This window comes from Pseudophryne corroboree, chromosome 11, assembly GCF_028390025.1.
Source record: "Pseudophryne corroboree isolate aPseCor3 chromosome 11, aPseCor3.hap2, whole genome shotgun sequence".
Lineage (NCBI taxonomy): Eukaryota > Metazoa > Chordata > Amphibia > Anura > Myobatrachidae > Pseudophryne > Pseudophryne corroboree.
In genome coordinates, this window is record NC_086454.1 from 294,797,499 (window position 1) to 294,821,471 (window position 23,973).

The following is a 23,973-nucleotide window of genomic DNA, read 5'->3' on the forward strand; positions in this document are numbered from 1 at the left end:
GTGCAAGCCACCTTGGGCCCTTTGCCGCAGCTTTCCCCAACCTGGCATATTGCCAGGTTGGTGATGTCAGCAGTGAGGCAGCGGGGGCGGCGTGAACAGGAAACGGGGTGTATAGACCCAGCTACCCGTTCACACAGCACAGCGAGCCGGCTTGAACTCGTGTTCAACCCTGCTCGCTACCCGAGTTGGAATTTCAACTGGGCCTTTTCATACTGCACGGCAACACGGGTTATGAGTAGAGATGAGCGGGTTCGGTTTCTCTGAAACCGAACCCGCACGAACTTCATGTTTTTTTTACGGGTCCGAGCAGACTCGGATCCTCCCGCCTTGCTCGGTTAACCCGAGCGCGCCCGAACGTCATCATGACGCTGTCGGATTCTCGCGAGACTCGGATTCTATATAAGGAGCCGCGCGTCGCCGCCATTTTCACACGTGCATTGAGATTGATAGGGAGAGGACGTGGCTGGCGTCCTCTCCATTAGAAATTAGATTAGAAGAGAGAGAGAGATTGTGCAGAGTCAGACAGAGTTTACCACAGTGACCAGTGCAGTTGTTGTTAGTTAACTTTTATTTATTTTAATATAATATATCCGTTCTCTGCTATATCCGTTCTCTGCCTGAAAAAAAACGATACACAGCAGCAGCCAGTCACACAGTGTGACTCAGTCTGTGTGCACTCAGCTCAGCCCAGTGTGCTGCACATCAATGTATAAAAGGCAAAGCTTATAATAATTGTGGGGGAGACTGGGGAGCACTGCAGGTTGTTATAGCAGGAGCCCCCAGGAGTACATAATATTATATTAATTTAAAATTAAACAGTGCACACTTTTGCTGCAGGAGTGCCACTGCCAGTGTGACTAGTGGTGACCAGTGCCTGACCACCAGTATAGTAGTATATTGTTGTATGTATTGTATACTATCTCTTTATCAACCAGTCTATATTAGCAGCAGACACAGTACAGTGCGGTAGTTCACGGCTGTGGCTACCTCTGTGTCGGCAGTCGGAACTCGGCAGGCAGTCCGTCCATCCATAATTGTATTACAATATATACCACCTAACCGTGGTATTTTTTTTTCTTTCTTTATACCGTCGTCATAGTGTCATACTAGTTGTTACGAGTATACTACTATCTCTTTATCAACCAGTGTACAGTGCGGTAGTTCACGGCTGTGGCTACCTCTGTGTCGGCAGTCGGCAGGCAGTCCGTCCATCCATAATTGTATTATTATTATAATATATACCACCTAACCGTGGTTTTTTTTTCATTCTTTATACCGTCATAGTGTCATACTAGTTGTTACGAGTATACTACTATCTCTTTATCAACCAGTGTACAGTGCGGTAGTTCACGGCTGTGGCTACCTCTGTGTCGGCAGTCGGCAGGCAGTCCGTCCATCCATAATTGTATTATTATTATAATATATACCACCTAACCGTGGTTTTTTTTTCATTCTTTATACCGTCGTCATAGTGTCATACTAGTTGTTACGAGTATACTACTATCTCTTTATCAACCAGTGTACAGTGCGGTAGTTCACGGCTGTGGCTACCTCTGTGTCGGCAGTCGGCAGGCAGTCCGTCCATCCATAATTGTATTATTATTATAATATATACCACCTAACCGTGGTTTTTTTTTCATTCTTTATACCGTCGTCATAGTGTCATACTAGTTGTTACGAGTATACTACTATCTCTTTATCAACCAGTGTACAGTGCGGTAGTTCACGGCTGTGGCTACCTCTGTGTCGGCAGTCGGCAGGCAGTCCGTCCATCCATAATTGTATTATTATTATAATATATACCACCTAACTGTGGTATTTTTTTTTCTTTCTTTATACCGTCGTCATAGTGTCATACTAGTTGTTACGAGTATACTACTATCTCTTTATCAACCAGTGTACAGTGCGGTAGTTCACGGCTGTGGCTACCTCTGTGTCGGCAGTCGGCAGGCAGTCCGTCCATCCATAATTGTATTATTATTATAATATATACCACCTAACTGTGGTATTTTTTTTTCTTTCTTTATACCGTCGTCATAGTGTCATACTAGTTGTTACGAGTATACTACTATCTCTTTATCAACCAGTGTACAGTGCGGTAGTTCACGGCTGTGGCTACCTCTGTGTCGGCAGTCGGCAGGCAGTCCGTCCATCCATAATTGTATTATTATTATAATATATACCACCTAACCGTGGTTTTTTTTTCATTCTTTATACCGTCGTCATAGTGTCATACTAGTTGTTACGAGTATACTACTATCTCTTTATCAACCAGTGTACAGTGCGGTAGTTCACGGCTGTGGCTACCTCTGTGTCGGCAGTCGGCAGGCAGTCCGTCCATCCATAATTGTATTATTATTATAATATATACCACCTAACTGTGGTATTTTTTTTTCTTTCTTTATACCGTCGTCATAGTGTCATACTAGTTGTTACGAGTATACTACTATCTCTTTATCAACCAGTGTACAGTGCGGTAGTTCACGGCTGTGGCTACCTCTGTGTCGGCAGTCGGCAGGCAGTCCGTCCATCCATAATTGTATTATTATTATAATATATACCACCTAACTGTGGTATTTTTTTTTCTTTCTTTATACCGTCGTCATAGTGTCATACTAGTTGTTACGAGTATACTACTATCTCTTTATCAACCAGTGTACAGTGCGGTAGTTCACGGCTGTGGCTACCTCTGTGTCGGCAGTCGGCAGGCAGTCCGTCCATCCATAATTGTATTATTATTATAATATATACCACCTAACCGTGGTTTTTTTTTCATTCTTTATACCGTCGTCATAGTGTCATACTAGTTGTTCCGAGTATACTACTATCTCTTTATCAACCAGTGTACAGTGCGGTAGTTCACGGCTGTGGCTACCTCTGTGTCGGCAGTCGGCAGGCAGTCCGTCCATCCATAATTGTATTATTATTATAATATATACCACCTAACTGTGGTATTTTTTTTTCTTTCTTTATACCGTCGTCATAGTGTCATACTAGTTGTTACGAGTATACTACTATCTCTTTATCAACCAGTGTACAGTGCGGTAGTTCACGGCTGTGGCTACCTCTGTGTCGGCAGTCGGCAGGCAGTCCGTCCATCCATAATTGTATTATTATTATAATATATACCACCTAACTGTGGTATTTTTTTTTCTTTCTTTATACCGTCGTCATAGTGTCATACTAGTTGTTACGAGTATACTACTATCTCTTTATCAACCAGTGTACAGTGCGGTAGTTCACGGCTGTGGCTACCTCTGTGTCGGCAGTCGGCAGGCAGTCCGTCCATCCATAATTGTATTATTATTATAATATATACCACCTAACCGTGGTTTTTTTATACCACCTAACCATGGCAGTCCGTCCATAATTGTATACTAGTATCCAATCCATCCATCTCCATTGTTTACCTGAGGTGCCTTTTAGTTCTGCCTATAAAATATGGAGAACAAAAAAGTTGAGGTTCCAAAATTAGGGAAAGATCAAGATCCACTTCCACCTCGTGCTGAAGCTGCTGCCACTAGTCATGGCCGAGACGATGAAATGCCAGCAACGTCGTCTGCCAAGGCCGATGCCCAATGTCATAGTACAGAGCATGTCAAATCCAAAACACCAAATATCAGAAAAAAAAGGACTCCAAAACCTAAAATAAAATTGTCGGAGGAGAAGCGTAAACTTGCCAATATGCCATTTACCACACGGAGTGGCAAGGAACGGCTGAGGCCCTGGCCTATGTTCATGGCTAGTGGTTCAGCTTCACATGAGGATGGAAGCACTCAGCCTCTCGCTAGAAAACTGAAAAGACTCAAGCTGGCAAAAGCACCGCAAAGAACTGTGCGTTCTTTGAAATCCCAAATCCACAAGGAGAGTCCAATTGTGTCGTTTGCGATGCCTGACCTTCCCAACACTGGACGTGAAGAGCATGCGCCTTCCACTATTTGCATGCCCCCTGCAAGTGCTGGAAGGAGCACCCGCAGTCCAGTTCCTGATAGTCAGATTGAAGATGTCAGTGTTGAAGTACACCAGGATGAGGAGGATATGGGTGTTGCTGGCGCTGGGGAGGAAATTGACCAGGAGGATTCTGATGGTGAGGTGGTTTGTTTAAGTCAGGCACCCGGGGAGACACCTGTTGTCCGTGGGAGGAATATGGCCGTTGACATGCCAGGTGAAAATACCAAAAAAATCAGCTCTTCGGTGTGGAGGTATTTCACCAGAAATGCGGACAACAGGTGTCAAGCCGTGTGTTCCCTTTGTCAAGCTGTAATAAGTAGGGGTAAGGACGTTAACCACCTCGGAACATCCTCCCTTATACGTCACCTGCAGCGCATTCATAATAAGTCAGTGACAAGTTCAAAAACTTTGGGTGACAGCGGAAGCAGTCCACTGACCAGTAAATCCCTTCCTCTTGTAACCAAGCTCACGCAAACCACCCCACCAACTCCCTCAGTGTCAATTTCCTCCTTCCCCAGGAATGCCAATAGTCCTGCAGGCCATGTCACTGGCAAGTCTGACGAGTCCTCTCCTGCCTGGGATTCCTCCGATGCATCCTTGCGTGTAACGCCTACTGCTGCTGGCGCTGCTGTTGTTGCCGCTGGGAGTCGATGGTCATCCCAGAGGGGAAGTCGTAAGCCCACTTGTACTACTTCCAGTAAGCAATTGACTGTTCAACAGTCCTTTGCGAGGAAGATGAAATATCACAGCAGTCATCCTACTGCAAAGCGGATAACTGAGTCCTTGACAACTATGTTGGTGTTAGACGTGCGTCCGGTATCCGCCGTTAGTTCACAGGGAACTAGACAATTTATTGAGGCAGTGTGCCCCCGTTACCAAATACCATCTAGGTTCCACTTCTCTAGGCAGGCGATACCGAGAATGTACACGGACGTCAGAAAAAGACTCACCAGTGTCCTAAAAAATGCAGTTGTACCCAATGTCCACTTAACCACGGACATGTGGACAAGTGGAGCAGGGCAGGGTCAGGACTATATGACTGTGACAGCCCACTGGGTAGATGTATGGACTCCCGCCGCAAGAACAGCAGCGGCGGCACCAGTAGCAGCATCTCGCAAACGCCAACTCTTTCCTAGGCAGGCCACGCTTTGTATCACCGCTTTCCAGAATACGCACACAGCTGAAAACCTCTTACGGCAACTGAGGAAGATCATCGCGGAATGGCTTACCCCAATTGGACTCTCCTGTGGATTTGTGGCATCGGACAACGCCAGCAATATTGTGTGTGCATTAAATATGGGCAAATTCCAGCACGTCCCATGTTTTGCACATACCTTGAATTTGGTGGTGCAGAATTTTTTAAAAAACGACAGGGGCGTGCAAGAGATGCTGTCGGTGGCCAGAAAAATTGCGGGACACTTTCGGCGTACAGGCACCACGTACAGAAGACTGGAGCACCACCAAAAACTACTGAACCTGCCCTGCCATCATCTGAAGCAAGAAGTGGTAACGAGGTGGAATTCAACCCTCTATATGCTTCAGAGGTTGGAGGAGCAGCAAAAGGCCATTCAAGCCTATACAATTGAGCACGATATAGGAGATGGAATGCACCTGTCTCAAGTGCAGTGGAGAATGATTTCAACGTTGTGCAAGGTTCTGATGCCCTTTGAACTTGCCACACGTGAAGTCAGTTCAGACACTGCCAGCCTGAGTCAGGTCATTCCCCTCATCAGGCTTTTGCAGAAGAAGCTGGAGGCATTGAAGAAGGAGCTAACACGGAGCGATTCCGCTAGGCATGTGGGACTTGTGGATGCAGCCCTTAATTCGCTTAACAAGGATTCACGGGTGGTCAATCTGTTGAAATCAGAGCACTACATTTTGGCCACCGTGCTCGATCCTAGATTTAAAGCCTACCTTGGATCTCTCTTTCCGGCAGACACAGGTCTGCTGGGGTTGAAAGACCTGCTGGTGACAAAATTGTCAAGTCAAGCGGAACGCGACCTGTCAACATCTCCTCCTTCACATTCTCCCGCAACTGGGGGTGCGAGGAAAAGGCTCAGAATTCCGAGCCCACCCGCTGGCGGTGATGCAGGGCAGTCTGGAGCGACTGCTGATGCTGACATCTGGTCCGGACTGAAGGACCTGACAACGATTACGGACATGTCGTCTACTGTCACTGCATATGATTCTCTCAACATTGATAGAATGGTGGAGGATTATATGAGTGACCGCATCCAAGTAGGCACGTCACACAGTCCGTACTTATACTGGCAGGAAAAAGAGGCAATTTGGAGGCCCTTGCACAAACTGGCTTTATTCTACCTAAGTTGCCCTCCCACAAGTGTGTACTCCGAAAGAGTGTTTAGTGCCGCCGCTCACCTTGTCAGCAATCGGCGTACGAGGTTACATCCAGAAAATGTGGAGAAGATGATGTTCATTAAAATGAATTATAATCAATTCCTCCGCGGAGACATTGACCAGCAGCAATTGCCTCCACAAAGTACACAGGGAGCTGAGATGGTGGATTCCAGTGGGGACGAATTGATAATCTGTGAGGAGGGGGATGTACACGGTGATATATCGGAGGGTGAAGATGAGGTGGACATCTTGCCTCTGTAGAGCCAGTTTGTGCAAGGAGAGATTAATTGCTTCTTTTTTGGGGGGGGTCCAAACCAACCCGTCATATCAGTCACAGTCGTGTGGCAGACCCTGTCACTGAAATGATGGGTTGGTTAAAGTGTGCATGTCCTGTTTTGTTTATACAACATAAGGGTGGGTGGGAGGGCCCAAGGATAATTCCATCTTGCACCTCTTTTTTCTTTTCTTTTTCTTTGCATCATGTGCTGATTGGGGAGGGTTTTTTGGAAGGGACATCCTGCGTGACACTGCAGTGCCACTCCTAGATGGGCCCGGTGTTTGTGTCGGCCACTAGGGTCGCTTATCTTTCTCACACAGTCAGCTACCTCATTGCGCCTCTTTTTTTCTTTGCGTCATGTGCTGTTTGGGGAGGGTTTTTTGGAAGGGACATCCTGCGTGACACTGCAGTGCCACTCCTAGATGTGCCCGGTGTTTGTGTCGGCCACTAGGGTCGCTAATCTTACTCACACAGTCAGCTACCTCATTGCGCCTCTTTTTTTCTTTGCGTCATGTGCTGTTTGGGGAGGGTTTTTTGGAAGGGCCATCCTGCGTGACACTGCAGTGCCACTCCTAGATGGGCCCGGTGTTTGTGTCGGCCACTAGGGTCGCTAATCTTACTCACACAGCTACCTCATTGCGCCTCTTTTTTTCTTTGCGTCATGTGCTGTTTGGGGAGGGTTTTTTGGAAGGGACATCCTGCGTGACACTGCAGTGCCACTCCTAGATGGGCCCGGTGTTTGTGTCGGCCACTAGGGTCGCTTATCTTTCTCACACAGCTACCTCATTGCGCCTCTTTTTTTCTTTGCGTCATGTGCTGTTTGGGGAGGGTTTTTTGGAAGGGACATCCTGCGTGACACTGCAGTGCCACTCCTAGATGGGCCCGGTGTTTGTGTCGGCCACTAGGGTCGCTTATCTTTCTCACACAGTCAGCTACCTCATTGCGCCTCTTTTTTTCTTTGCGTCATGTGCTGTTTGGGGAGGGTTTTTTGGAAGGGACATCCTGCGTGACACTGCAGTGCCACTCCTAGATGGGCCCGGTGTTTGTGTCGGCCACTAGGGTCGCTTATCTTACTCACACAGCGACCTCGGTGCAAATTTTAGGACTAAAAATAATATTGTGAGGTGTGATGTGTTCAGAATAGGCTGAAAATGAGTGTAAATTATGTTTTTTGAGGTTAATAATACTTTGGGATCAAAATTACCCCCAAATTCTATGATTTAAGCTGTTTTTTAGGGTTTTTTGAAAAAAACACCCGAATCCAAAACACACCCGAATCCGACAAAAAAAATTCGGTGAGGTTTTGCCAAAACGCGGTCGAACCCAAAACACGGCCGCGGAACCGAACCCAAAACCAAAACACAAAACCCGAAAAATTTCCGGCGCTCATCTCTAGTTATGAGCGCTCATGTGCAATAACCCGTGTTTAAAGCTAGCGGTCTGAAAGGAGTATAAATGGGGCTGACCCGGGAATAACCCAGATGCAAGGTGCAGGGTCTGACCCAAGTTGGAACTGTGGGCCTAATTCAGACCTGATCGTAGCAGCAAAATGTTTCTCTAATGAGCAAAACTTGTGCAGTGCAGGTGTGGCAGATATAACGTGCACTTCGACATCTCCTTGAAATGTTATATCAAGCGGAACTAGGCTCTGTGCTCCAATACCTTGGAGGAACATGGTTGGTTTTGCTTTTAAAACTTATTGCACTTTAACTCTATCGGCTAGATCTCCGGAATCGCGGGCTGTTATTTTTAAGCCTAATTGTGCAATGTGCTGTGAGAAAGGTATGGAATGTGGCCGTGGGTGAGGAGGGTACAATAAATATATATCGTATTATTGAGCTGGGTACACACTAGAGCAACCAGCAATCGTTCTGACTTGACTGACGGTTTCCCTTGAGCCCAGAACAACTAATATTGGGCCTAATTCAGCATTGATCGCTGCGTAAATCACTATTCGGCGATTTCTGCGTGCCGCTGCATGCTTGCGTGAAGACTTAAACTGCCATAGCATTTTTAGAGCGGGAGGTACATTGACGCACCATTATGGAGGTGGCGACGCGGCATTGAGGGGACGTGGTCCGAACAATGGAGGCGTGTCAGAAGCGTTTGCGGGCCGTGGCGGCTGCCTGACATAACACGCGACCCAAACGTGGCCTGATCAACCTCTATTCTATGGACTTTACATCACAGGTGTCCGAGGAGGAGCAATACTAATTGACCATACTTTAATAAGAGAGATTTTGCCGTGATTAATTCACAGACTTTTATGTATATCTATTTATTTTATGTGATGTGAGTGAATTTTATATTTATTTTATATTCATCAATTTTTTTTTATATATATATATATATATATATATATATTGAATAAAGTGTTTGTTTATATTTTATAAAAGTCCAGGATATACCACTCTTAATTAATATATTGAATGAAGTGTTTATATTTTATAAAAGTTCAGGCTATACCACTATATCCCATGTGGCTCCAGGTGTCCACAGTGCGACTCCGTTCTTCCTACTGAATATCGATCCTGGGCTGTTGGCAAAAGTGAGATTACAGATTGATCAGTCACGAGGGGTCATTCCGAGTTGATTGCTCGCTGGCTAGTTTTAGCAGCCGTGCAAACGCTATGCCGCCGCCCACTGGGAGTGTATTTTAGCTTAGCAGAACTGTGAACGCATGTGCAGCCGAGTTCTGCAAAAACAGTTTGTGCAGTTTCTGAGTAGCTCTGAACCTACTCAGCGCTTGCGATCACTTCAGGCTATTCGTGTCAGGATTTGACGTCATACACCCGCCCAGCGAACGCCCAGCCACGCCTGCGTTTTTTCAGACACGCCTGCGTTTTTGCAAACACTCCCTGAAAACGGTCAGTTGACACCCAGTAACGCCCCCGTCCTGTCAATCTTCTTGCGGCCGCCAGTGCGACTGAAAAGTTTGCTAGAACCTGTGCACTACCACAACGGCCTTTGTACCCGTACGACGCGCGTGCGCATTGCGGCCAATACGCATGAGCAGAAATGCAGATTTTTACCCTGATCGCTGTGAACAACGGCAGCTAGCGATCAACTCTGAAGGGCAGAAAGGATCCTTCTTCACTAACATATTTCTAATGCTTGCAGGGTCCGCGGTGCACATGGGCCTGAGTCAAGAGAGGCCTACAAAGCACCCATTATCAATTATATTGCAGCCGCCAGCGCCACTATTCTGGTGATTTCTGCTGTGCCATGTTTTCAGACCCTCCAATGTGACCCCTTGCATCAGGTACAACTCAATTAGGATTGCCCTCACCTGTGTTAAACTAGTTCATTGATGTGAAAGGTGTTTCACCACAGGTGGCTGCCAGAGCCGGCCATAAGCATAGGCAAACTAGGCAATTGCCTAGGGCATTTGATTTGCCTAGGGGCATCATCAGCTTCTGCTGATTTAAAATGATATGCGGCATGCCTATATTCTGTATGTAGCATTTCATATGCAGATACAGCCACAGTCTCACACAGTATATAGGCATGCTGCATATCAATTTAATCAGCAGAAGCTGCTTGTGAATCCTAGCCACATAGCAATGCAAATAAGATGCATGTTCATAAAAAAAAGGTGCCTGACGTTAGCATTGATGCAAGATTTGTGAGGACACATCTGTATCCAAGCAAAGGCAGAGGTCACAGTGTTAGTGCTGTGTGCATATAAGTGGGTTGGTTGTGCAGTAGTATTCGGAATATGTGTAAGGAGCATTATGTGTTTCATGTAAAAATGCATTAATAATGTACAACATATGTGTAAAGGGCCACTATGTGTGTCATTATGTGTATAAGGGCATTAATAATGTGCAGCATATTTGTAACAGGGTACTACTGTATGTGTGTCATTATGTGTATAGGGGCACTAATAATGTGCAGCAAATGTGTAGGGGGCACTATGTGTGTCATTATGTGTATAAGGGCATTAATAATGTGCGGCATATGTGTAACAGGGTACTACTGTATGTGTGTCATTATGTGTATAGGGGCACTAATAATGTGCAGCAAATGTGTAGGGGGCACTATGTGTGTCAATATGTGTATAAGGGCATTAATAATGTGCGGCATATGTGTAAGGGACATTATGTGTAAAAGGGCATTAATAAAGGTTGTCATAATGTGTAAGCTGCATTATGTTTATAAGGACATTAATGTGTCTCATATGTGTAAGGGGCATTACTGTGTGGAATTGTGTATAAATGCATTACTAATGTGTGGCATTATGTGTATAAGGTGCTCTACTATGTGGCGTTGCATGTAGAAAGGACACTACTGTGACGTCTAATGTGAATAATGAGCAATTCAGTGTGATGTAATGTGAATAAGGGGCTCTACTGTGAGGAGTAACGTTTATAAGGTAAAGTGATACTTCTGTGCGATGTAATATGAATTATGGACACTATTGCAAGATAAAATATGAATAAAGTTGCAGTACTGTGTGGCGTAATTGGAATTGGGGTTACTATTGTGTGGCCATGCCCCTTCCCAGCAAGAAGATGCCCCTTTTTGGGCTGTGCGTCAAATGTGTGAACTGTTCCTATTTAAAATATAGGGGGTACAAGGACTGCTATGGGTGAGGGGTGATGGTAATGGGAAAGAGGTGCCAGGTCAGAGGCAGAACCAGCGGTGGTCCTAGGGGGCACCAGACAAAATCTTGCCTAGGGCATCATATTGGTTAGGGCCGGCTCTGGTGGCTGCAATCATAAACTGTGAGGGAAGTGCTATGTACCTGATGGAAGAGGTCATGTTGGAGGGCCTGCATTCTTAAGGAATTGCAGTTAAGGTGCATACACATGGAACGATGGAACAAATTATGTGGGCGTTCCCCATCGAACGGAACGATCAACCGTCTACATAGCTCCGTGTGTATGCAAGAAAACAATGCCGATGCACGCAGCTGCGGGTCGCTAGCGACAGCCTCAGATCTTTTGTACATGCAAGAAGATCTGAAGGGCCCTATACACAGGAGAGATGTGTGCTGAGCGATGCGGGGGAGGACGGGGGGGGGGCGCTCATCTCACCCAGCGGGTGAAATGAGCGACGTGCTAGATTGAGCTAGCATGCAGGCCAATCTAGCACCGGCAAGAGCGATGCGCGGCTATCGCTGTGGGGGGGGGGGGGGGGGGTACACACGAGTAATCTGTGCTTTAAATCTAAGCAATCTAGTCAGATTGCTTAGATTTTAAGCATGGATCTCTCCGTGAGTACCCCCCTTGAGGCTGTCGCTAGTGATGCAATGCAGCCGAAATGCAGCATGGCCCCCGCAACCGTCTCTCCATTGTTAGTCGCCGCCGGCATCGGCGAGTGTGTATGCACTTGACGATGCCGACTCCGCTGACGGGTCCCGATGTTCAATCGTCACATGTGTACTCACCTTTACTGTACCAGAGTCTTTCCTATCTTCCACACGTGCCCTATATTCAGGGGTGAGGGGGTGGGGAAGGGTCCCCGCAAAAAAACAGGATTTTAATACCTACTGGAAAAACCTTTTCTCCTAGTCCGTAGACAGTTCCGCAGGAGCCATGGGCACTTTAAGACTTTTTCAGAGTGTGAACTGACTCCTCCGTCTATTCCCCTTCTCCAGACCTCAGTATAGGAACTGTGCCCAGGGAGACGGACATTTCGAGAAAAGGATTTACTTTTAAGTTAATGGTGAGATTCATACCAGCTCACACTTCAACCATGCAGCACACATGGCTTTCAACAAAACACATGCCAACAGGCATGAACATTACAGCAACCGTGCTGAAAACATTTTTAACAAAATAACAACTGCAGGTAAAGTACGCACTGGGTCGGGTGCCCAGCATCCTCTACGGACTAGGAGAAAAGGATTTACCGGTAGGTATTAAAATCCTGTTTTCTCATACGTCCTAGAGGATGCTGATGTCCACTTCAGTACCATGGGATTATACCAAAGCTCCAGTATGGGCGGGAGAGTGCGGATGACCCTGCAGCACCGATTGACCAAACTTGAGGTCCTCATCGGCCAAGGTGTCAAACTTGTAAAACTTCAAACGTGTTTGCCCCTGACCAAGTAGATGCTCGGCAAAGTTGTAATGCCGAGACCCCCCCGGGCAGCCGCCCAGGATGAGCCCACCTTTCTAGTAGAATGGGCATTCACCGAATTCGGTACCGGCAATCCTGCCGTGGAATGAGCATGCTAAATCGTACCTCTGATCCAGCGCGCAATAGTCTGCTTAGAAGCAGGACACCCAATCTTGTTGGGAGCATACAGGACAAACAGAGCCTCTGTTTTCCGTATCCGAGCCGTTCTTGCGACATAGATTCTCAAAGCCCTGACCACATCCAGCGAAGGTGTCAGTAGCCACTGGCACCACAATAGGTTGGTTTATATGGAAAGAAGAAACCACCTTTGGAAGAAAGTGCTGACTAGTTCTTAGTTCAGCCCTATCTTCATGGAAGACCAAATAAGGGCTCTTGTGAGACAAGGTCCCTAACTCAGACACCCGCCTTGCGGATGCCAAGGCCAACAGCATGACCACTTTCCAAGTGAGGAACTTCAACTCTATCTCCTGTAGAGGTTCAAACCAATCCGATTGAAGGAACTGCAACACCACATTAAGGTCCCATGGTGCCACAGGAGGCACAAATGGAGGTTGGAGGTGCAGAACCCCTTTCACGAACGTCTGAACTTCTGGAAAGGAGGCCAATTGTTTCTGAAAGAAAACTGACAAGGCCGAAATCTGGACCTTGATCGAACCCAATCGTAGGCCTGCATCCACACCCGCCTGGAGAAAATGGAGAAAACGTCCTAACTGAAACTCTTCCCTTGGAGGCTTCTTGGTTTCACACCAAGACACATATTTTCTTCAAATACAGTGGTAATGTTTAGACGTTACTCCCTTCCTGGCCTGAATAAGAGTAGGAATGACTTCCTTGGGAATACCCTTTCGGGCTAGGATCCGGCGCTCAACAGCATTGCCGTCAAACGTAGCGGCGGTATGTCTTGATACACGCACGGCCCCTGCTGCAGCTGGTCCTCGCGAAGAGGAAAAGGCTGGGGATCTTCTATGAGCAACTCCTGAAGATCTGGATACGAAGCCCTCCTCGGCCAGTCTGGGACAATGAGGATTGCTCGAACACCTGTTCTTCTTCATATGAGTTTGAGAACTTTTGGAATGAGTGGAAGCGGAGGGAAGACTTATATCGACCGAAACACCCACTGGGTTACTAGTGCATTCACTGCTATTGCTTGAGGGTCTCTCGACCTGGAACAATATCTCTGAAGCTTCTTGTTGAGACGAGATGCCATCATGTCTACTTGAGGCACTCCCCAATGACCTGTCACCTCTGCAAAGACTTCTTGGTGGAGGCCCCATTGTCCTGGATGGAGATCGTGTCTGCTGAGGAAGTCTGCTTCCCAGTTGTCCACTCCCGGAATGAAAATTGCCGACAGAGCTTTTGCATGTCTTTCTGCCCAGAGGAGTATCTTTGACACCTCTGCCATTGCCGCTCTGCTTTTCGTTCCGCCCTGAAGGTTTATGTATGCTACTGCTGTTACATTGTCCGACTGGATCTGTACAGGTTGATCTTGAAGAAGATGCACCGCTTGTAGAAGGCCGTTGTAAATGGCTCTCAATTCCAGAACATTTATGTGGAGACAAGTTTCTTGACTTGACCATCTTCCTTGGAAGCTTTCCCCCTGTGTGACCGCTCCCCAGCCTCGGAGACTTGCATCCGTGGTCACCAGGATCCAGTCTTAAATCCCGAACCTGCGTCACTCTAGGAGGTGAGAACTGTGTATCCTCCACAGGAGTGAAATTCTGTCTTTGGATAACAGGATTATCCTTTGATGCATGTGCAGATGGGATCCGGACCACTTGTCCAATAGGTCCCACTGGAATACTCTGGCATGGAATCGGCCAAACTGTATGGCCTCGTAGGCTGCTACCATCTCTCACAACAACCAAATGCATTGATGAATCGACACTCTTGTTGGTTTCAGAATTTGTTTGACCATTCTCTGGATTTCTAGAGCCTTTTCTACTGGAAGAAATACCCTTTGTACTTCTGGGTCCAGTATCATCCCCAGAAAGGCCAATCTTGTCGTTGGTTCCAATTGTGACTTTGGAAAATTTATGATCCAACAGTGATGTTGAAGAACTGTCAGGGAAAGTGCAATGTTGTGCACCAACCTTTACATGGACCGCGCCTTTATCAGGACATCATCCAGGTAACGGAGTATATTGACTCCTTGAGATCGAAGGAGGACCATCATTTCCGCCATCACCTTGGTGAACACCCTCGGAGCCGTGGAGAGACTGAACTGCAACGTCTGAAATTGGTAATGACAATCCTGCACTGCGAATCTCAGTTAAGCTTGATGTGGAGGATAAATGGGAACATGTAAGTAGGCATATTTTATGTCCACTGACACCATGAATTCCCCCTCCTCCAGACTGGAAATCACTGCCCTCAGAGATTCCATCTTGAACTTGTACCTTTGCAGGTAGAGATTCAGATTTTTCAGGTTTAGAATCTGTCTTACCAAGCCATCTGGCTTTGGAACTACAAATAGGCTTGAATAAAACCCTTCTCACTGTTGTAATAAGGGAACCAGGACAATGACTTGATCCTAACACAATTTTTGTATTGCTGCTGCTACTACTTCCCTGTCCGGGACAGAAGCTGGTAAGGTCGATTTGAAAAATCGGCATGGGGGAATGTCTTGAAACTCCAGTTTGTACCCTTGGGACACTATTTGTACGACCCACGGGTCCAGGCCAGATTGAACTCAGATGTGTCTGAAGAGTTTCAGACGTGCCCCCACTTGAGCGGACTCCCGCAAGGGAGCCCCAGCGTCATGCTGAAGATTTGGCAGACACAGAGGTTGATTTCTGTTCCTGTGATCCTGGAGACACAGTGGACTTTTTTTTCCTTTTCCCCTTCCTCTACCCGCAAAGAAAGGGGAACCTTTACCCTTTTTGTATTTATTGGGTCGAAAGGACTACATGTGAGATGATGTCTTTTTCGCCGGTGCAGGAGCATAAGGCAAGAATGTCGACTTACCTGCTGTAGCTGCAGAAACTAAAGCATCCAGCCCCTCTCCAAACAAAGCCTCACCTTTGTACAGGAGAGCCTCCATATTCCTTTTGGAATCTGCGTCAGCATTCCATTGGCAGATCCACAACGCCCTTCGTGCTGAGACTGTCATGGTAGCGGCTCTTGATCCCAAGAGACCAATATCTTTCATGGCTTCTAACATGTACGCAGCAGCGTCTTTGATATGACCTAGTGTTAGGAGTATCTCGTCTCTATCGTGTCAATTTCTGATGACACGTTGTCTGACCACTTTTCAATAGCACTACTCACCCACGCACAGGCAATGGTAGGCCTGAGTAGTGTCCCATTTGCCACATAAATAGATTTTAACGTAGTCTCCAACTTGCGGTCTGCCGGCTCCTTTAGTGAAGCCGTCCCAGGTGCAGGAAGAATCACCTTTTTAGTTAAACGTGACAGGTCACTGTCTAAAATGGGGGGTGACTCCCACCTTTTCCTGTCCTCTGCCGGGAACAGGTAAGCTACCTGAATTCTTTTAGGAATCTGAAATTTCTTTTCAGGATTTGCCCAGACTCCCTCAAAGAGACTGTTTAGCTCATGAGAAGGAGGGAAAGTTACATTAATTTTCTTTTATTTATTAAAGTAAGACTTCTCCTGAGGTAAAGGAGGGGGCTCCTTAACTTCCAAGACCTCCTTTATAGCCACAATCATGTATTGAATGTTTTTCGCTAATTTAGGATCTATTCCCCTGGAATCACTAGTGTCGACACAGGAATCAGAGTCCGTGTTGGTATCAGTTTGTACTACATGTGCAAATGACCTTTTATGTGACCCAGAGGGGTCCCCTGTGGATGAAAAGGCAGAACTATGGAAAATCACATCTTACACTGATCTTCTCCAGGTTTCTGCATGAGACTCAGACTTATCCAATCTCTTACTGATATGATTCACACTATCACGTAATTCTTTCACCCATTCAGGCTCGTGGTGTTCCGGCAGCGCCACCACATTACAACTCCATGTCCCTAAAATGGCTCCCTCGGGGGAAGAGCTCCCTGCCTCAGACATGTCACACGTGTGTACAAACGCACCACAGACACACCCGGACTTATAGGGGACAGACCCACAGTAAAATCTGTCAGAAGGACACAGAAAGGGACTTGCCAGTTCACAACTCAGCGCCAATGACTAAATCCCTGTGTAATGTAAAATGTACACAAAGACCTGTAGCGCTTTTATAATGCCAAACATGTATAATTAAGCATCAATTTACGTTGTGCTCCCCCTTATTTGCACCCTGATACTTGGTTCAGAAGTGGAGGAGGACCAGCGTTTCTTTGCCTGCTGCTCTGCTTGGAGAAAATGGCGCTGAGCAGTGTGCTGGCTGACTGAGGAGAAAGCCCCGCCACCTGTAATGGCGCGTTTCTCCCTTAGAATTTTTCACCAAAATATTTATACTGGCAGGGGTGCAGGATTGTTCCACAGCATAATATGCTACTTTTGGCAGTCTAAGAGTAGGTTTCATGTTGCCCAGGCCCCCCCCCCCCCCTGCGCTTTGCACCCTTCTGTGCGCTGTGTAATGGATAGCGTGTTCGTGCTGCGTTCCCGCCCGATGCACGCTAACTTGAGCCGTCACAATGAATGGAGGTCCCTCTTGCAGATCTCTGGTACTACTCACCTGTCTTCTGACTTCTGGCTCTGTTAGGGGGGTGACGGCGTCCTGCGGGAATGAGCGCATAGCTGCAGCTAGTGTTCAGTACCCTTCAGGAGCTAATGGTGTCCTGCCAGCAAGAAGCAGAGCCATGAAACTCTTTAGGAAGTTGGTTCCTACTACTTCCCCCTAAGTCAAAGGTGGGAAAGCCTCCCTCTTTCCCCCTCAGCCGCCTGCAGCAGAGAACAAGCGGGCGGCCCGAGGGGGTCCGATGACGTAATTCGCGCTGAATCGTGTAATCGTAGCTCCGCCCCCCACTATGCAGCGGCTCGTTTCTCGGCACAGCGGGGGGCAGAGTCACAAAGACGTGACCCTGATGTTACGCCCCCGGACCGCCCATCCTGCTGCAGGCCACACCCCCGGACCGCCTATCCTGTGCCGGCCACGTCCCCCATACACCTATAACGCTGCCTCCTCCCGGAGGAGGAGGCAGCAAAGTAGGTAACTATGCCCTAAGTCCCACGAAGCAGGGAGACTGTTGCCAGCAGTCTCCCTGAAAATAAAAAACCTAACATAAAGTCTTTTAGTGAAACTCAGTAGAGCTCCACTAGAGTGTGACCAGTCTGCCTGGGCATATTTTCTAAACTGAGGTCTGGAGGAGGAGCATAGCGGGAGGAGCCAGTTCACACTCTGAAAAAGTCTTAGGGCATAGTTGCCGACTTCTGGGCTGCTCTCTCCGGGAGAGAGCAGCCCGTCGGCTCAGCAGGAGGGGCGGGCAGTGAGGTGATGTGACAGGGGGGCGGGCCAGAGGCAGACCAGAGGTGGGATGGGGCGTGGCTTCTGGACCGCATCATTTAAGCCCCGCCCACTGTGTAATGCCGCGATTACCGGCATTATACAGCAGGGGGCGTGGTTACGATGACTCGATTCAACAAGAATCGCGTCATCGCCTGCCCGGACCGCCCACTTTACTCGTTAAGTGGGCGGTGGGCAGGGGGTGACCCGCGGATATCGGGAGACTTGCCTTCTCTTCCGGGGGGCCGGGAGGGTCACCCGTTTTTCGTGAGTCTCCCAGCCATTACAGGAGGGTAGGCAAGTATGTCTTAGGGTGAAATTAAAATGTTTGAAAAGTTGGTTGGATGTCTGTTTTTTCCTGTCTATTAGATTCCCAACTGACTTTTCAAACATTTGAATCTCCCCCTTAAAGCTCCCATGGCTCCTGCGGAACCGTCTATACCCCATGGTACTGATGTGGACACCAGCATCCTCTAGGTCCTAGGACGTATGAGAAAAAAACCTTGCACACTGGCCCCCTGCTTTCTTAAATGCCCATGACCCAGTTTTAACCCTCCTATGTGCTGCTTGTCTGTTAAGCGGGATTACAGTCACTCAGCTAGGCTCCTAAATGACTGTGTGTACTGTGTATTATTCATTCTTTACCACGTTACACACCCTCCCTGCAACCGTTTAAACCGACAAGAAGCAGCAGCAGAGTAAGTCTCCCTGGTAACCAAAAGACGCTTTCATGACCTCCCCACCAACCCTCTATAGATCACCCTGAATGGACAGTGCTCCTGTCACTCCCACATACTTGTTCCTGATTTGCCAGTCTACACATCAGGAATGTTACTGAAAGAGAAGCCGTCTCCTAAGCAACCAGAGTTTCCCCCCCAACTTCCGGAAGAGTCACTCTGAGGCTGCGTTCTGATTGGCGACTGCGATCAGAGAGGGGGTGGGAGATGCAAAGCGGTTGGTGGGGTTTCCTGTCAGTCTCCAGCAGCATGCAGTGTTGTCAACTCTGCTTATAACAAGTGGAATTGGGCTTTTTTTTTCTTCTTTCTTTTTAGTTTTTACATTTGCATTAAAGCAGCAGTGGAGGAGTCATCATTGCAGGAAAGAAGATTCAGCACAGGTAAAGTGTGAACTGGAGAGGATGGGGTTAACAGGGTGTAAATAGAGCATGTATGGGGTGCATGGAGGGGAGGTGGGTTCGCTGGGTACATGTTAGGGCAGTTTATAATAGTGTAATAAAATAACAGGGGGATTATCATTTAGTGTGAACTGCAGGGGAGCTTATTATGTGAAGATGGGGATGTGTGTGTGCGGCATCCCACCTATAGCTGTGGGGTACTCCATTTCAGACCAGAGAAAGGGATTTGTGTATGTATGTGTGCGTGTGTGTATATATATATATATATATATATATATATATATATATATATATATATATATTTATTTATTTATTTTATGTTTTAGAGAAAATGCCTAGTCCTGTAATACATTGCATTGTCCTGCTTTACTATGGAGCTCTAACCACTGCACTAGACTGGGCTTCAGGGCCTGAAGGAGTTAATACAATCAGTGAGAGAGAGACTGCCTAAAACTGGCCATGCACCTGAAGATTGATTGTCAAATCTGGATGGTTGGAATGAACACCTACTAATGTATGGGAGCAAAAGACAATGACCATGTGCTCCCAAACACTGAAAAGCAGACAAAAATAAACAACCGTTTTTTGTCATTTTGCCGGCATTTTGGAGCAAATGGTAAACTGTCATTTGCTCGCATACATTACCAGGTTTTCATTCCAACCAGCCAGATTTGACAATCAATCTTCAGGTGCATGGCCAGCTTTAGGCAGCCTCTCTCTCACTGACTGTATTAACTCCTTCAGGCCCTGGTCAGGCTAAGCTCATAATGGAGGACATGGTTTGGACAGTTTAGAGCCAGAAGGGAAAGGAGAGGTGTGGAAGAACCAGCCTGTTTGTGCACAGAGAGATGGGCAGGAGTGAGGAAGTGTGTGTGGAGAGAGGAGGAGGAGTGAGGAAGTGCGTGTGGAGAGAGGAGGAGTGAGGAAGTGCATGTGGAGAGAGGAGCAGGAGTGAGGAAGTGCGTGTGGAGAGAGGAGCAGGAGTGAGGAAGTGCGTGTGGAGAGAGGAGGAGGAGTGAGGAAGTGCGTGTGGAGAGAGAGGAGGAGGAGTGAGGAAGTGCGTGTGGAGGGATGGGCAGGAGTGAGGAAGTGTGTGTGGAGAGAGGAGGAGGAGTGAGGAAGTGCGTGTGGAGAGAGAGGAGGAGGAGTGAGGAAGTGCATGTGGAGAGAGGAGGAGGAGTGAGGAAGTGGGTGTGGAGAGAGGAGCAGGAGTGAGGTAGTGCGTGTGGAGAGAGGAGGAGGAGTGAGGAAGTATATGTGTGGAGAGAGGAGGAGGAGTGGGGAAGTGCATGTGGAGAGAGGAGGAGGAGTGAGGAAGTGCGTGTGGAGAGAGGAGCAGGAGTGAGGAAGTGCGTGTGGAGAGAGGAGGAGGAGTGAGGAAGTGCGTGTGGAGAGAGGAGGAGGAGTGAGGAAGTGCGTGTGGAGAGAGGAGGAGGAGTGAGGAAGTGCGTGTGGAGAGAGGAGGAGGAGTGAGGAAGTGCGTGTGGAGAGAGGAGGAGGAGTGAGGAAGTGCGTGTGGAGAGAGGAGGAGGAGTGAGGAAGTGCGTGTGGAGAGAGGAGGAGGAGTGAGGAAGTGCGTGTGGAGAGAGGAGGAGGAGTGAGGAAGTGCGTGTGGAGAGAGGAGGAGGAGTGAGGAAGTGCGTGTGGAGAGAGGAGGAGTGAGGAAGTGCGTGTGGAGAGAGGAGGAGGAGTGAGGAAGTGCGTGTGGAGAGAGGAGGAGGAGTGAGGAAGTGCGTGTGGAGAGAGGAGGAGGAGTGAGGAAGTGCGTGTGGAGAGAGGAGGAGGAGGAGAGAGGAGGAGGAGTGAGGAAGTGCGTGTGGAGAGAGGAGGAGGAGTGAGGAAGTGCGTGTGGAGAGAGGAGGAGGAGTGAGGAAGTGCGTGTGGAGAGAGGAGGAGTAAGGAAGTGCGTGTGGATAGAGGAGGAAGAGGAGTGAGGAAGTGCGTGTGGAGAGAGGAGGAGGAGGAGGAGGAGGAGGAGTGAAGAAGTGCGTGTGGAGAGAGGAGGAGGAGGAGTGAGGAAGTGCGTGTGGAGAGAGGAGGAGGAGGAGGAGTGAGGAAGTGCGTGTGGAGAGAGGAGGAGGAGTGAGGAAGTGCGTGTGGAGAGAGGAGGAGGAGGAGTGAGGAAGTGCGTGTGGAGAGAGGAGGAGGAGTGAGGAAGTGCGTGTGGAGAGAGGAGCAGGAGTGAAGAAGTGCGTGTGGAGAGAGGAGCAGGGTGGAGAGGAGCAGGAGTGAGGAAGTGCGTGTGGAGAGAGGAGGAGGAGTGAGGAAGTGCGTGTGGAGAGAGGAGGAGGAGTGAGGAAGTGCGTGTGGAGAGAGGAGGAGGAGGAGTAAGGAAGTGCGTGTGGATAGAGGAGGAAGAGGAGTGAGGAAGTGCGTGTGGAGAGAGGAGGAGAAGAAGTGAAGAAGTGCGTGTGGAGAGAGGAGGAGGAGGAGTGAGGAAGTGCGTGTGGAGAGAGGAGGAGGAGGAGGAGTGAGGAAGTGCGTGTGGAGAGAGGAGCAGAAGTGAAGAAGTGCGTGTGGAGAGAGGAGCAGGGTGGAGAGAGGAGCAGGAGTGAGGAAGTGCGTGTGGAGAGAGGAGCAGGAGTGAGGAAGTGCGTGTGGAGAGAGGAGCAGGAGTGAGGAAGTGCGTGTGGAGAGAGGAGCAGGAGTGAGGAAGTGCGTGTGGAGAGAGGAGCAGGAGTGAGGAAGTGCGTGTGGAGAGAGGAGCAGGAGTGAGGAAGTGCGTGTGGAGAGAGGAGCAGGAGTGAGGAAGTGCGTGTGGAGAGAGGAGCAGGAGTGAGGAAGTGCGTGTGGAGAGAGGAGCAGGAGTGAGGAAGTGCGTGTGGAGAGAGGAGGAGGAGTGAGGAAGTGTGTGTGGAGAGAGGAGGAGGAGTGAGGAAGTGCGTGTGGAGAGAGGAGCAGGAGTGAGGAAGTGCGTGTGGAGAGAGGAGCAGGAGTGAGGAAGTGCGTGTGGAGAGAGGAGCAGGAGTGAGGAAGTGCGTGTGGAGAGAGGAGCAGGAGTGAGGAAGTGCGTGTGGAGAGAGGAGCAGGAGTGAGGAAGTGCGTGTGGAGAGAGGAGGAGGAGTGAAGAAGTGCGTGTGGAGAGAGGAGGAGGAGTGAAGAAGTGCGTGTGGAGAGAGGAGCAGGAGTGAGGAAGTGCGTGTGGAGAGAGGAGGAGGAGTGAGGAAGTGCGTGTGGAGAGAGGAGGAGGAGTGAGGAAGTGCGTGTGGAGAGAGGAGGAGGAGTGAGGAAGTGCGTGTGGAGAGAGGAGGAGGAGTGAGGAAGTGCGTGTGGAGAGAGGAGGAGGAGTGAGGAAGTGCGTGTGGAGAGAGGAGCAGGAGTGAGGAAGTGCGTGTGGAGAGAGGAGCAGGGTGGAGAGAGGAGCAGGATTGAAGACGCTGTTGCTGCGCTTGTTTTTCACTCAGTTTCTTGTTTGTTTGTTTTTTATTTTATTTTAGAGTTGGCAACACTGGCCGCGGGCTGCACAGCGGGTTAGGATGTACCGGAATGAGCCAGAGACAGTGAGGGGATGAGATTGGAGATGCTTGCGTAAGGAATGGTGAGAACATAAGTGATTCTGTGTGTATGGCGTGATATGGTGCATGTAGGTAGGCGCCGCGTGAGAGGGTGCAATCAGATGGGTGCCGCATGAGAGGGGGCATGCAGGTAGGTTATTGCTTTCTCCTGGATGGTTCTTGCTTCCTCCATGAAGTATGGCGCACAGCCTGTTTTAGGATTGGAAGGGGATCATCAGCTTCACATTGGCCAGGCAGGTAGGTGCCGCGTGAGAGGGTTCAATCATGCAGATAGGTAGGTGCCGTGTAAGAGGGGGCATGCATGCAGGTAGGTGCTGCATGAGACTGGGCATGGAAGTAGGTTCTTGCTTCCTCCATGATGTATGGCGCACAGCCTGCTTTAGGATTGGAAGGGTATCGTCAGTTTCCCATTGGCCAGGCAGGTAGGTGTCGCGTGAGATGGGGCATGCATGTGCGTGCCGCCTGAGAGGGGACATGTAGGTAGGTTCTTGCTTCCTCCAGAATGGTTCTAGCTTCCTCCATGAAGCACTGCCTGCTTTAGGATTGGAAGGGCATCACCAGCTTCCCATTGGCCAGGGAATTGCATTCAATTGTGTTGGCTCAGACAAAGAATTGAATGTCTCTTGTTGGTTAATGTGAAGCTAGCGCTCCCCAGCCAATCAGAGCATATATCAGGCACTGGAAGCCTTAGAACTCTCTGTATATGTCTTGCAGGGATGCAATTAAAATACCGGCTGTCGGGATCCCAGCGTTCAGGAGACCGATGCCGGACTCCCAACAGCCGGTAAAATGCAGACGGACGGAATCTCAACCACCGCTGGGTATTCCCACTCGGTTGGTGGTTCCACGTCACCAACCGAGTGGGAATATAACCAGCCTGAAGCGTGGCGAGAGCACTCGCTGCCGGGATTCCGACAGACGAGTTGCCACTGTCAGTATACTGATAAAGCTGATTATCTTTACAGGAATGAAAGCTATACCTTAAACACACCTTAAATACATTTTAAACCTTTAGCCGCTGTGGCTGCTATATTTAATTGACACTACGCACCTTTTACGCTATTAGCGTAAAAGGGTTCCGTAGTGTACAGACTTTGCGTACACACGCCATGCTGACGGTACAAAGTACTCGCAGCGCATACACACCAAGAGATACACTTTAAACCTTCTACAGCAATGCTATGCAATAATAGTAATAATACACTTTAAACCTTAGCAGGGCAATGAGCACATGACACCAATTGTGAGT

At 48.5% G+C, this 23,973-nt stretch overlaps 1 protein-coding gene across 3 annotated transcripts in view; it reads left to right on the forward strand.

The window, feature by feature from the left end:
• Positions 1–18,861: 18,861 nt before the first annotated feature.
• PMFBP1 (polyamine modulated factor 1 binding protein 1) overlaps positions 18,862–23,973 on the forward strand; it is a 326,347-nt gene continuing 321,235 nt past the window's right edge. For 2 of the 3 annotated variants that reach the window (XM_063945469.1, XM_063945471.1), the window contains exons 1-2: positions 18,862–19,191; positions 22,647–22,747. The gene's annotated coding sequence lies outside the window, so the exon portion shown is untranslated. The remainder of the gene's footprint in view (positions 19,192–22,646; positions 22,748–23,973) is intronic. The other variant, XM_063945470.1, reaches the window with a different exon arrangement.